This window comes from Peromyscus maniculatus, chromosome 7 (assembly GCF_049852395.1).
Source record: "Peromyscus maniculatus bairdii isolate BWxNUB_F1_BW_parent chromosome 7, HU_Pman_BW_mat_3.1, whole genome shotgun sequence".
Lineage (NCBI taxonomy): Eukaryota > Metazoa > Chordata > Mammalia > Rodentia > Cricetidae > Peromyscus > Peromyscus maniculatus.
The window spans coordinates 66060698-66076426 of NC_134858.1; positions in this window are offsets into that span (position 1 = coordinate 66060698).

The following is a 15729-nucleotide window of genomic DNA, read 5'->3' on the forward strand; positions in this document are numbered from 1 at the left end:
TATCAAGTAAATGGTAAGCTGTGTTCAGAGGAAGGGAATAGGGAAATAATACTGGGGACTATTTTACTTGTATTGGATGATCAGACAAAGGTCCTGTGCAGAGGTGCTGTGTGGTCAGTGATGGAAAAGATAAGCAGGTAGGCTTAAGGTACAGATGCATACCTGTGAGAGGTCAGGAGAGTGGCAGGCTGGTTAGATTTCAGATTGAACCTGATGTCCAGTGTTCCCACTATAAAAAACCTCTTGACAGGTTTTGGGAAACTGAGGAAATACATGTCTAGTGGGTCCAACCTACATTAAATTATACCAGCCAGCAAGTCCCATGAAGCTAAAAGGGTGTACACTCAGCTTTCATCATGTAATGAATCTGCAAACAAAATGTTAGTACACTTTTAGAATGTCTCCAAAATTAAAGAGAAAACCAAAACAAACAGTTGAAAAGGACAAGACCCCCTCAAATAATAATTGGGATTCTTTGGATGATGATATGCTATCCAACAAACATATAGGGTGCTGTAAAAAAAAAAAAAGAAATCAATCAGGATTCTTTTTATTGTAATCTGGCAATCACATTGTAAAATTCAATAGGAATGTAGGAAGATGCATTGGAAGTAGCATCATGGCTCAGCACAATGCAATAGTAATGATAAGAGAAGTAACAGGTTAGCTGATACACAAAACAAACTATTCAGCTAATTTGATTTTGTTTTTAATTTCCCAAATTAAAAATGCTTTTCTCTAGTTTACAAAGGACTATTGAGTGCCTATCACAAAGAAGTTTAAAGAGCTACAAATGGCAAAGTCTATTATGAAGTTTCTAAACCCAGAGACATAAAAATATGAAACTTCCACACAGGAAGGAAATCACTCTACAGAAAGCAGAAAGAAGAACCAGGGGACGGCTGACCTCAACAAAAACTATGAAACGTAGAAGAAAGTATAATTAACTTCAAAATTCTGAATAGTTGGGCTGGAGAGAGAAATCAGACCGAGGACTGTTTGGTTGAGCAAGCACCAGGACTTAAGTTCAAATCCCAAACCCAATCTAAATAGCCAGGTGAGGCTATCACACACCTATAACTCCAGTGCTAGAGGGAGGTGAGACAGGAAGGTTGGTGAGGGCTGCTGCCTGCCTTCCTAGTTCCTAAGTCAAGAGGATAAGAGGTGGAAAGCGATAGAGTGGACATCATGTCCTCCTCTGGCTTCTCTGTACACATCACACACACACACACACACACACACACACACACACACACACACACACCAGAGATACACGTGTACACACATATACACACATACACCCATACATGTGTACACACATATTCACGTACACACAGAACATATATACACACAAACATAGATACACACACACAATCTTAAGAGGCTTAATTGAATGGAATAAGGTGATAAAGATACTTTGAATCTGATAAAAAAATTCTATAATTTCTTTTCACCTAATCCACTCATTGAAACGATGTCCTTCAACTACAAAGAGTCTGTAAACTAAGACAGAGAAGGGGGCTAGGAAAGACTTCACTAGACAAGGTAGCATGGAGTAGGAAGCCACATGATGTCAGGTGTTCAGGAGGTCCAGGCTAAGGAGAAATAGAAGTTAGAGGCTATGGGAATCAACTTCATGCAAAGAAATGGAGTCAGACCTTTATCCAGTGTGTCTGATGTTTAGAGACGAACATTGATAGGTTGTCAACAGTAGTAATTGCCTTGTAAACTCTACACTTGTAGACTTCTTTGATAAACATGACAGCAAACTCACCAACAAGCCAACAGACTGGATGTGATGTAGCCCAAGAAGAGAAAAAAAAACCGCAGCTAAGACGGAGCCCTCACATTAAATCTGGAGGTCAGATAAAGGACAGAAGGTACCACGGCTGTCTGGAGAGGAAGTTCAGGAAGCAGTAGATGATTGCTGCCTGCTTTGGTGTCTGGAAGGCCTTTAGAACCTTCAGCTTGTGCATTTCCAAAGAAATCATTTGCCAGGCGCAAAATCGAAATAGGGTAAAGCATGGATGTGGAGCCAGAGAGTGGACCTTTCTGTGAGCTCTTGAAAAAAAAATCAAAAGGAACATGGGGAGACGTGGGGTCAGTAGAGACTTTTAGTTTTCCTTTCCAGAAATCTGGGAAAGAGGGCTAGGGTACAGATCCTGCCCAGCATGAGACCTTGGGGTCTATCTCAGGAGCAACCCTAAATTCCACAAGGCGGGAGAGCATATTTGTTTATCGGCTGGGCTGGTCCTGCATGAACAGAGAGACAGATGCTGCAGAGGGCAGAGCGGACAGGGCCGTGTTTGAGTGGCGGAGACCCACAGCGTGTGGGAAGGAATCGGGCTCCAAGTGCCGAAGAGCACTTTTCCGTTTTAACCAAGCCAAGGAGGGGAAGATGAGTCCTGATGAAGATGGCAGGTTTGCTGAAGGGAAGATAATTTTTCAATTTTATCCCTGAAATGAGAAGTCATCATCTGAGAGTGGAGGAGGAAATAGAGGAGGTTTCGGGAAGGAAGACATAAAATGGTCTTCTTGGGGGATTGAGGCCGTGGGAGAAAAATGAAGGACCTGCTGGGAGGCACTGAGTGTCCATTTGAGGCTGGAGACGAGGAACTTTTTAAAGTGAGCCAGACAGCCTGGCTGTGTTTTTCTCCCCACATAGAAGAGCTCAGGGGCAGGTTGGGCAGGCTGAGCTCAGGGCGGCAGGGATCTAGACTGATAAATAAGACAGAAGGAGGTACAACTGGAAGTATTTGCAAGGGCGACATGATGGTGCTGGACTTAAGCTTTACCTGCAGCTAACGGGCTAACGTTGTGAGAAAATGGGACCCAGAGTCAGGAGATGCCCCTGCCTTGGGACCTTGCAATGCTCAGGGAAAAGCATTTACTGGGGCTGGAGGAATGGCTCACTCTGATAAAATGAACCCCACTCCCAGAATCTGTGTAAAAAAAAAAAAAGCCAGATGTGGGCATGCATGCTTGTAATCTCAGACTGCAAACCCCTGGGGCTCACTGCACTACCAGCCTCGCCTACTTGGTGAATTACAGGACAATGAGGGACCCTCTCTCAAAACCAAAACACATGAAGTGAAAACAAAATATAGATTATACTAGAAGAATGATACCTGTCATTATCCTTCACTCACCTACACCAACATACATGTGCGCTCACACACACACGCACCACAAGGTGTTTATGGAGTGTATTGGGGAACAAGAAGTACATTTGCTGCTGTTAAGAAGACCAAAGCATTTCTTGGTGCTGGCTTTGAAGGGAAGGACTAAATGTATTGACTCTAGGTACCTGCTTTCCTTTGTCTTCAGTGCCCTGAAGGAAATACTTCACGTAAACCAAGGTTGGCTCAAAGCTGACTTCCAAGGCTCTTCCAACTCAAATACTCTATGTGGCACAGAAGTGAAGACACACTTGTGTACAAACTGGCAGTTCAAATACTTGGGCTTTTTCTTCTGGGGATGTGAAGCCTCAGAAAAGCCACATCACCTGTACTTCAGGGACATCCTTTGTATTAAGTGTGCTTCTCAAAATTTTGTCCTGTGGTTTGTGAGCAGAATGTGTGCACCCCACGTAGGAGAAGACAATGTCATAAAAGTCTAATGCAGAAGTGACCTGGTTTATTGCTTGTAGTGCTTTGAATGTAAACCCTCACACACACACACACACACATACACACACACACACACACACACACACACACACACACACACACACACACACAAGGGGCTCATGTGTTCAAGCATGTGGCTGTTTGGGAAGGTTGTGGAATATTCAGGAGACAGAGCCCCGCTTGAAGGAGTGGTTCACTGGAGCTGGCCTTGAGACTTTCTGTCCTGACCCCCACTTCCTGTTCACTATGTGTTTTCTGAGTGTAGATGCAATGTGACCAGCCAGCCCCCCTCTTTCTATGCTCCTAAGCCTTTTTCACCATGATGGACCATCTCCCTGGAACTATGAGCCCAAATAAGGTAGTTTATCACAACCAACTAGGAAAGAGAATACTTCAAACCTTGCTGAATAGTTACTATAAAGAAGAAAAGTTATGTATTAATGATTATGAACTCAAAAGGTGTGGTTGACATTTTCAGCTGAGTGCTTGGCAAAATAACTAACGCTGTAATATGCCATCATTTAGCTGCGTCCACCCCTAATTCTTTCCTCCTTCTCCCATATTTAAAGCTTTTCTCTCTGAAACCTTTGTCTGAAGGACATCATAGGAACCCTTGCCCCCCCCCCCACTTCCCAACACAGTCCCAGCCCACTGCCCTGTTCTCTCCCATAAATACACTTAGTGGCTTCTCTCCTACCGCACAGAACTTTTATAATTAATGCATTTACTTGGATGTCATTTGTCCTCACCTTTCTGTGTGATATCCAGCAGATGGAAGCTATGAAATTAGGAGTGAAGAGTTGAAAACCGTGGAGATTAATACCAGGGAAGAGGTGTGACTGGGTCATGACACAATAGTCCTCCCCACTAGTTCTCTCCACTTGTCTCCTGCCTCCAGTGGGGTGGGACCCCTTGTTTTGTTCACATGAGCTTGCCTAGCACACATGCCCTGTACTATGAACAGGTTCCAAACATTTGAAGGAATTGATGGGGAGCATGTGTCTTGCAAATGTTTCTAGAAAAAAATATTTCTATGGACATTCTGGTAAGGGTTTGGGAGGGTGTTATTTGTTTGTTTTTTAAACAAAGGTGAAGTTTAGTTACAATGGTGTCATGTATTTCCCATCCTTATTTCATTGTTACTCGGAGAAGTACAATGCCAACTTGAGGCATTCAGTGATGTAGAATTAAGAGTGCATTTCAGACAAGGGGGTCCTATTTCTACTCAGAAGGTCCCTGAAGCTCAGTCCTCTGAGGGTACAGCTGAGGTGGCTTTTATTCAGTTTGTGCCCTTGTTAAGCAACTAAGCCTAGATTTCAGTGAACTCATCTGGGGCTCCACTCAAGCAAGACTCCTGCTGTCGAACCATCTCTAACTCAATGCTACTTGGCATCTTCACAAGCTCAGCTTAGGGGACTGGGACTAAGGAATGGCAGGAAGAAGCCTCCTGACAGAGACACAGCCTTTCTATGACTCCAAGCTGTCCACGGTGTAATTCTGGATCAGCCAGAAGAGTCAAATGGTAGACACGAGACTCCATCCATTGGCCCCAGAAGAACACTTTTGAGTCATATTTGATTTCCTCCATCAGCCTCCACAGCAATTGCTGGGAACACAGCCTCATCACCCCCAGATGATGATGAGAAAGTGTTGAGAAAGGCATTCATTAGGGCATGTGACATGCTCTAGGAAAGGCTATGGGAGACATCTTTGTATGATCTAAGTGTAAGGAATAATTTACCTTTTGTGTTCATAATCAGCATATGTTAATTATACATAATGATGTGTTTTGTTACGACATTTGCATACATGTACATCATTTGATCATATTTACCCCTAACCACCACCTTTATCCTCCTCCCATCCCTCCCTTTCTTCCCAGTCAGTCACCCTTCTACTTTCATATCCTTTTTTGTGACCCAATGATTTTCATTAAGCTCTTTACAGCATGACCTTACCATTGGCAATACCACTGGAAAAAAAATACAAAAAACAAAAAACCACTGCCCTTCTGACATCAACCATTTTCTGCATCTGAACCTTTGGGAAGGGATGAAGCCCATGAGCTCCTCCTTTTTGGTAACAGGGTGCTGGCAGGACCAATATGGTGGAGATCACGTATCAATAACCGAAGCTGTGAGTGTGATTGTAGTGTGCATTCTCTTAATAGTGTTTGTTTGTGTGTGTGTTTAATTACATGATTGCTCTGAAGTGTTCACATGGTCACATTTATCTCAATCTTCTGTTCTTCTTTCTTCATTCATTTGTTGAGGGCTGGGAATTTGAGGACCACACGTATCCCAACCCCACAGGTATGCCACCCCTGTGTGCTTTTTGGTGGCTACACCCCTGGCTCTGCTTCTTATCCAGATGTTCCTCTTTTATGCCGCCCTTTTCCACCTGGTGCCTCTAGTTCTACATTGGCAATTCTTACCTTAGATTATATAGTCAATGAAACTAGGCCATTAGGAACCCACATCAACACATGTGTTGATGAACTCCTAAAAGAATGACTCAGAGCACATACTCACGACTTAGGAGAGGAATGGTACCCAGCTAGTGACAATACCACACCCGCTCTCATCACGGCTGCTGCCTTTGCCCCCGACATGCACCTCACATTCCCTTCCCCTCCTAATCAAGCGCTGTCTGCAGATTTCAATGACCCCAGCTAGATGACTGTTTTAGCTTCCACACTCAGTTCTCCGACACAATTACCCTAATGGCACACACTAGAAGACAGCTGGAGAGCATTAGGGATGCCAGTCTGGGTTTAATTTCATCAAGAGCGACTTGGGGCTGCTTCACAGAGCTGGCCACTAACTACCCGGTGCCAGGAGGGGAAGAACAGAGCTTCACAGGAAAGGCTCTATGCCTCACTGGGTGAGTGATATGGAAGTGTTGGTGTCAGTGAGTGCTTTGCTCTACTGAGTGTCATCCACAATCTATGGTTCTAGCTCAACCTGGGCCCTCCAGCCCTACCGAGCCTGTGGAACTGGACGCGTGGGTGATTGGCATACATTATGACCTTTGAGTCTCGGGGGACACTGTGAGGAAGGCAGTGATGACTGGCTCCATCAGCCGCTAGAGAAGTGCCGACAGGCCAGTGTCCCAGGCAGAATGTTGAGGGATGGTGGGAAGAGCACTCCTGTATTGGGAAGAGCATACCCACTGTATACTGTATTGCTACGATAACTTGTAACACAGCCATACCATTAGCAAGTTGTGCAAGCTTGGGCGGGCGATTGGACTTAACTCTCAGAATTTCAACTTCTTTATCTGTTCAGTAGATATAATCACTCATCCCTTGCAAGGTGACTATGAGGATGGAGTGAGACACTGGGTATTACAAATGCCTCATAAGCGACTGAGAAAGTGTGAGTAGGACTGTATGTAAACAATGTCTGAAGACTGCCTACGGTCTTCACCTTAGTACACTGGGTGTTGTGGGACATCCACAGAGCAGGAAAGGTATCCACCTGTGAACTGGGGGTCAGCCTCCCTACAGTCATCTACAACTCTCTCCAGATCATAGACACCTGCCCTCATCCCTACATCAAAGTCATCCTAGATCCATCTTGATTGATTCCACTCCCAGGAGAAGATAGTTGGGAAAGAGCAGCCCACTCTAAGGAGCAGGAATAAGATGACCCACTGAAACAACACTGAATGGCAACTTGAGCAGTGTCCCACAACCCACAGCTGACCTTCGAAGACTTGGTGTTTGGATGCAGCTGGTTTAATTCTGGGCTCTTTGTATTGCATGGTTATTATTGGTGTTGCTGTGGCTATAGTAAGGAATCCATCGTGACAGTGTGAGGTACCCAATAATACTAATCTTGGGTGGGCATCCTCCTTCTGAATGCCCATGCAGTGTCCACACATAGACATTCTTCCTTAGAGACCTTTGTGAGTATAAATGTCATCTTGATCTTCACCCGCTTTGATCCCAGCTGGTCTGGAGTCTCTAAATTGGTTTTATGGTTCCTTTCCTCCCAGTGAGGATCTTTTCTCATATTGAGTGGACAGTAACCAGTGGATTCCTGGAGTCTACTCTACATGATTAACTTGGCTAATATTTCACCCACATCTTTCCTCACCAAAACGCATCAATATTTCACATCAGGACTGTGATTTACTAACCATCTGCTCAGAAGCCTGTCATCCTCAGGGATGATTTCTCTCTCTCCCCTGACTGCATGCCTCTGCCAAAGTTCCAGTGAGTCAAGCCTTGACCTTGAAGGCAAAAGCCATTCAGGAGCTCATTCCTTAATTGGTTTCATTGTCTGCCTGTCAAAGTGGGCAAAGAACTCTTTGTGGGTTTTTTTTCCTTGCCAAACTTCCTGTGTGTTGGAGATGTGACATCAAGGCAACCTCACACAGGCATCTCAGGGGAGCTGGGTATTTATTGAGATTTCACTGTTAGGATACTTGTTTCAGCATCTTTAATTGGAAAAAGGAGAGATCCATGCAGGATGTTCTTGGAGGGAGAATGCAGAGAGATGTAATTTTTAAAAAGATGTGTGTAAGCTGATCTGGGAGAAGGTGGAGAGGTGGCTCATGGTGGGGAATAAGCTGCAGTGTCTGGGGAAGGGCTTGTTTTCTGAAATGACTTCCATGAGGATGCTGCTCTGGTTCTCTTTCACCACACTCAGTTACCATTACCTTCTTGCATCATCCTTCAGGCCTCATCACAGCCAACAGCTCCCGCTACTTCATACAGAGTCAATTATACTCTGGCCATGACCTCCCAGTCTCCAAATAGCAAGACTTTGCAAAGAGAAATCAGACAGGCCCACTTGGCTTTTGTAAGACCTTAGGCTTCCTGGGAGTCAGGTGCCTGCTGGTCATAATCTCTGCGTGTTCCCTGTTCAGTAGGGACAGTGGATGGGGCAGGTTCCCTTGGGATTGCATAAATTTGGTGTTCTAGGATACATCCCTGTAATTCCAGTGTTGTCAGGGACAGAGCAAATGTACACAAATCATCTCAGTTACAAGTGGCCCTTATAAGACTCCCCTGTCTCTGGTGACCCCAGAGTCCCCCAAACATATCAAGAAGGATGGATGAAGGGACAGGAAATAAACAGCCTCTGGGGAAGGGAGGTGCCCCCACCTTCTACAGTATTGCTTTTTTTATAGCACGTGAGCACCCCAGGCCCCCCATTTTGATCTTCCAGCCCTGTGTGTTCCTGCCTGCCCACCCCTCAGCCTTCACCTTCAGCTTTGACTTCGGCTCTGTAGACCTCAACCCTGAATTCTGGCTTGTTGAGTTTTGACCTGCAGTTCTTGGTCTCTTGTGCTTGCTTCTTATGCCCCTTGACACCTTTCTCATTCTGAAAGCCCAACATGAGGAGAGATGCCATGGCATCATCCTGAACTATGCACAGCCAGCACGAGGATCGATAGTAGAATGATGCCCATAAAAATAAATGAACTCTTCGAGACATAATGAGACTGTTGCATCAAGTTTATGGAATAGCTTGTAGCCCCCAACATGAAGAAAAATTACATGGATGAAATTTTAAGAACGTGTAAATAAAAACAATGTGGAATTATTTATATACATTGACATTACCACTTAAAATATAGGTTGTCTGGATTAAGAGGAGCAGGGAGTAATGTTTAAGAGAGTTACTCAGGACTGTGAGGCTTGGAGTATTTATTTTATAGTTTTATAAAAACATCTTTAGAGTTTGGGGCCATACTGTTTTTGCATTTTCTTTTTTTTTTTTTTTTTTAAAAAGTGATGACAATTATGTGAAGCCACAGAATGAGCAGTCATGGGAGACGGGAGTTCTTTTCATTAGCAAGGTACATTTGGACATGCATGGTGACCCAGAAGACATCTCCCTCCCCTTGAAAAAGAAATGTTCTTGGGTGATGTGACCAAACTGATCAATAGTTTCTTTCCAGTCTACCCTGCCAAACTAATAATTTAGAATGAGCAGATGGGGCACTAAAGAGATGGCTTAGTTGATAAAGAATGCTTGCTTCTCTTGCATAGGACCTGAGTTTGGTTTCCAGCACCCAGTTTGGGCAATTGACAACCACCTGTAATCTAGCTCCAGGGTATTTGATGCCTTCTTCTGTTTTTTTCAGGCACCTGCACACACACACACACACACACACACACACACACACACACACACACACACACACAAGTAAAATCAATGTTTACTAAAGGATAGAAGGTGCCAACCAGAAGTATGGAAGTAAGTGATTGTAATGGCTACTATTGATTATCAGCTTATCAGTGTCTAGGATCCCCTAGGAGACAAGACCACATCTGTGGGGCTAGCTTGAGTTTCTAGATGACGTTAATTAAAGTGGAAGAATGCACCCTGAATGTGGGCAGCACCATTCCGTAGGCTGGAGTTCTTGACTGCAGAGAAGAATAGAGTGCTGGTAGAGGAGCAGCATTCTTCAGCTCCTGTCTCCATGGCTTCCCCACCATGATGGACTGTACCCCTGAACTGTGGCCCCAGATAACCCCTTTCTTCCTGCAGTCATTTTGTCAGGGGTTTGTTATACATGATAAATCACTGGGACAGTAGAGGAGGAGGTTACTTGGAAGATCGGGGCTGTCATCTGGGCTTGCACTCAAGAACAAAAATGTTCTGGGTATCCGGAAGACAGAATGGTTTCCCAAAGAGTACATTTGGAGGCTTCTGCAGTCCAGAGAACATACACCGGTCTCAGCTGGCCTCTGGAAGCAGAAGAAACCCAGATCTTAGGGACTCATGTGTTAACCACGATTGCAAAGCTCAGGTGACTAAGAAAAAGGAGGCGGTTGGGGCTGTAAGTGCTGTGGGATGTTCTGTATGTCCTGTGGGAGCCCTTCTTGGGTTCTTTGTGGCGTTACCCAGCAGGTCCGTATAGAGGATGATTAGGACCATGGGCCTGAATGCAGGTGTTTGAGATGGTCTGCACTTGGCTGTGCTGGGGGATGGTCTGTATGTCAAGTTGCTCTGATTGGTTAATAAATAAAACCTGATCGGCCGTGGCTAGGCAGGAAAGATAGGCGGGACTAACAGAGAGGAGAAATAAAAGGACAGAAAGGCAGAAGCAGCTGCTGCAGCCGCCGCCATGACCAGAGACGCTGCAGCCGCCGCCATGACCAGCAGCATGTGAAGACGCCAGTAAGCCACCAGCCACATGGCAAGGTATAGATGTATGGAAATGGATCAATTTAAGATAAAAGCACAGTTAGCAAGATAAGGACAGTTAGCAGGAAGCCTGCCACGGCCATGCAGTTTGTAAGCAATATAAGTCTCTGTGTTTACTTGGTTGGGTCTGAGCGGCTGTGGGACTGGCGGGTGACAGAGATTTGTCCTGACTGTGGGCAAGGCAGGAAAACTCTAGCAACATGTAAGTCTGTCCACCTATGCAGATGTCTGTCTTAACTGTCCAGAAGCCAAGAACTAAAGAAGAATCTGCCATATGTGTTCCCTGGGAACTCATGGCTAGAAGCATCCCTGCAGGGTAGCTTCCCACAGGTTGCTGTGGCTTCTTGGAGTCAGTTTTCAGTTCCAGTTAGCACAGGGAGGTTCCCCTTTATGCCACACACTAAGTTTGCTTGCCATCACACACTGGTGACTAGACTTTTCAAGTAGGCAGCCCTTCTGTTGAATAAGGTCATATGCCAGAGGTCCATGGCATCACCACAAACTTCTGGTGGGATCTAGACTCCCTGGGCTCGACTGCTCCCTTTTTGTATTAGCATCTTGACAGGTGACAGTGCTTTAAGGACACATGAGCTGGTGTATGCCAGTGAGGCTGTCACCCCATGGCTGCCTAACAAACACGGGTGGAGAGGAAGGTATCAGACGAAAAAGCTATAGCAAGTGAGTCTCTTCAATAGCTTCTGTTGCTCATCCTTATGTCTTCCTTAATTCATTTAGCTTTGGGGGAATCTAAGTTCTTCTTCTATTTTATAGAAATAGAACCATTTCAGTTTTTAAGGTATATGAAGCATTTATTACCTGATTCAGTTACTATTATAAAAACCAGTCAACCAGTTGATTTCTTAACCACAGTCCAACACTAACCAGTCCCAAAGCCATTTATGTGAGTCACACTCTGCATCCTCTTCCTGTCTAGACTTGGTCCCCAGCTGCTCACAGCCCAGGCCTCAGTTCTTACAATCTCACATCTCAGGAATAAGGGCATGTGTTCCTTGGGAGAAGCTTATGATGCCAGTCTGTCAAGTGTAGCCCTCACGGACTTGATCTTCTAGGCTCTCCCTGTAGTAGCTTGGCCCTCTAAGTGTCCCCTGACACCAGCTCACCTGTGTCCCTTGAACCCAAAATTGAGAAACAGACAAACACTGCCTGGTACTCCATGTCTTCAGTGTCCTCACGGAGAGTCCTGAAGTCAGTCAGGTATCAGACAAGAGCCATCCTTGCTGCTGTTTCTATTGCTATTAAAAAAAAATTCCATTTAACATTCCATAGTTCTTCTAATTTGGGGACTCTATTTTAGCCATTTTATAATACAGGCAACGTCAATGGGGGAAATACAAAAACTCAAACCAAATAAAACCACTGAACAATACCTTAGAACATCCCGTTCCAAAGTTCATTCCATAGAAAGCGACATATATTTTATGTTGAACAAAGTTGTCTGGACCATATTGAACCATGCATGAACTATTTTTAAGGCTCTGAGAAATCCTGTGTTAAGGAAATGGATATAAATTATCAGACCCACGCATGACCGCCTTTCTTCAACCTTACCTAGTCCCATTTGTGGCGACACCAGAGTTACATGGAATATGTCTAGGGGAAACGCCATTTTAGAGTGAAGATATAACCATCCCAGTACCATCATCACTGTAGGTCAGTAAATATCCAACTGAACGTCAGCTCACAACACATTGGTGATCAAGAAAAAAAAAAAAACAAACAGTGATGCAAAGCACAGAAATACTGGGCAGCAGCTGGTGTGGACACCATGGACATGCCATTTAAAGATGATTTAATGGTTTCTCATGGGCACCAAATTCTAGTAAAGTAAAGTATATTGTGACAAATGATAAAAGGGAAAAGAATGGACTGTAGGGGCTTATAATAAAATTACAAGGAAAATTTGTCATGTTGCATGCTAAACAATTTGATGATGACTTTAAATTCATTAATAATTAAAGGCAGTAAAATGCAGAGGTCCTCTAAGAAAAGACTAATCAAAATGGATTGGTAGCAGGGGTAAACTAGGGGCAACTACAAGGAACATGACAGAGCAGTAGGATTCTGGGGGATAGAGACTGTGTGGGCCAGCCATAAAGGCTTTAGCCTACCCAAGGGAAGCTTTGTAAACATGAAGAGGAATTTGACTATTTGATTTCACAGGATCTCGGAAAGACTCAGGAACTGTCCAGATTTGTTTCCCCCAGGAAGCTAGGATGGACAGACATTGAGCTGGAAGTACTGGCAACTCCCGATCTTTCTCTACATCCAATAGTCTAATTACTCCCTCTTGAAGCATGGTTTGGAGGAGATCATCCATTGAGTTACTGTCCTGCAACTAAGACAATTAAGAAACACTTAGGTGTTCAATGTTGAGTGCTCCTGTCTCTCTAACCCTGCCCCCCCTCAGAATGACAGTAAAACAAACAAAACAAAAAAAAATCAGAAAGTCAGGTTAGAAAGGAAATTGCAATTCTGAACTACCCAAGAAGATAGATCTAAATTTAAAAAGTAAGGTGTCAGTTAAGGTATCAGAGATCTACAGAGAATCTCTAAAATGGTTAAACAGGAATTTGGAGGATACAGAGATCAACCAGCATAGAAAAATTCAAAATAATATGATAGAAGTCCTCAGAGAGATTAGAAGGTACCACAATCTTACAACAAGTTTAGTGTGCTGTTAAAAAAGAGCATAGACCAACATTCACCAACTCTCTATGCCTGAAAAGTTAAGTAGAAGAAACAAAGCAATTCATGGGAGTTTTCAAAGATAAGTAAAGAAAAAGATGGACAAAAATGAGAGAGAGACAGAGAGAGAGAATTGGGCAGTTCATCCCAGAGAACTAACACATGAAAACTCTAGAATAAAAGAAGTTATATCAAAAGAAGTCACCAATGACATAACTCAAGAAAATTTCCCAGAGATGATGAATCTTGAGTTTCCAGGTTGCAAAAGCATACCAAACACCCAGAAAAAATGTTGTGAATATATCCATTAAAAAAAACACATCATGTTAGTGCAAGAAAAAAAAAAAGCAACCCCCATCACAAAGTAAAACCAAAAAGGGAGATACAACCTCATTTTTGAATACCATTTACAATCTCTAAAGACAAATACCAACGTGACCACCCTAAGCCATGTTTGAACCACTCTACTAGGACACCAGGGGACTAGAAAGAAGCCCAGATGTGTGCAAGAGCAAAGGAAGGAAAGACAAACCCTTCTCTCACGTGCCAGGGAAGCAACGTATTACCAGAACTGAAAATCCAAGAGCAACACAGGAGTATTATCTGGTAATCATGGGATATATGGCTAATCATGGCGAGGTCTTATCCATGGGGAGAGGATGCTTTGGATGAAGGGGGCTTAGTGGGCTTGTTTGGGTAGTGGTAACACAATTAAGAGAAACTATATTATTTCTGAAAGAGCATGCATTTGTAACTTTGCTTTTTAAAAATCTACAAGTAAATGAAGTTGAAAAAGAAAAGAATGTAAGATGCTTTATAACTTATTCTATAAAGTTTTTACATAATTGATACATATGAAAATAAATTTAAAGGCCCATCTCAATTATGAACATAGACATATAAATCTATATCTGATTAATAGTGTTTTTAAAATATACTATAAAATATGTTGAAATCCTAACTAAAGAATAAATAAGCATAAAAATGTTTTTACATCTAGCTAAAAAATTGGAGAGTAAAACATGCCATTGTCACAGAATATGAAGAATCACTTAATGTCACTCTGTAGTTACATAGCTTGTATGCCTTTAGCTGACTAAATTTGGGGAATAACCCATATATCCTATGTATAATAAGCAATCATTCTCAAATGAAATGCACTTAACAATTTTACTAACAATATCAACAAACTCACAAGTAAGTTGTACTAAGTTCAATATGTGATGATGGATTTTTGGAAAAGGCAAAGCACTGACATACATAAAAGATGGTAGGAGGTTGGAGAGACGGCTCCAGGGCTGAGAGTGTAAACTGCTCTTGCAGAGGACCTCAGTTTGGTTCCCAGCACCCACACTGGGCAGCTCACAACATCCTATAAGTTCAGCTCCAGGGGAACCCAATGCCTTCTTCTGCCCTCTTTGGGTACCTGCACACACATGGTGGACACTCACATAGACACACATACACAATAAAAATGAAATAAATATTTTAAAAGTGGTATGAATTAATTCAAAGTTCTACCACATTCCTGTGCTGAGAAACTGAATATCCTACATATGCCAAATTAATCTACAGATACAAAGATAGTTGATCACAACCCCAGGGAACTTTGTGTAGCTTTATAAGTGCATTCAAATATTTGTAGGGACCCAGAGAGTAGTCAGTACAATTTGAGAAAAAAGGATAAGGTCTGTTATTGTCTGCTTGGTGCCAACAGGCTGTATGAAGGTAAATTAATGAGATAGTGGTTTGTCAACAGAGAGATGAGCACATAGCCCAATGGGCAAACATCGAGTACAGAAATAGAGGTCTCCAAACAGGAAGACTGGCATGTAAAAATGAACTTACAGGTCCAAGGGGGACAAACACACTGTCCGGAATGTTTGGAAGCACAGATGTAACTTCTATCCATATAGAAAACGGAGGATGCTCTTCTGTCTTACACTACGTATTAATAAGTCTTAAGGAAGATAATGATTTAAATGTCAGAGGAGAAAGTCACTTTGTCTTCTATCTGAAGATATTTAAGGGAACCAATATGATCTGGGATGAGGAAGGAGAATACAAACAGGTCACAACACGTGCTGTGTTGAAATGTCACTGCACTAACAGAATTTAGCTGTTAAAATAATCCAGTAAAGACTATGAAAACCAACCATGGACTGGGACATACTACTTATAATCTATATGCATATAACTTAGGAAAAACTGATGTCCAGACTTCAGTG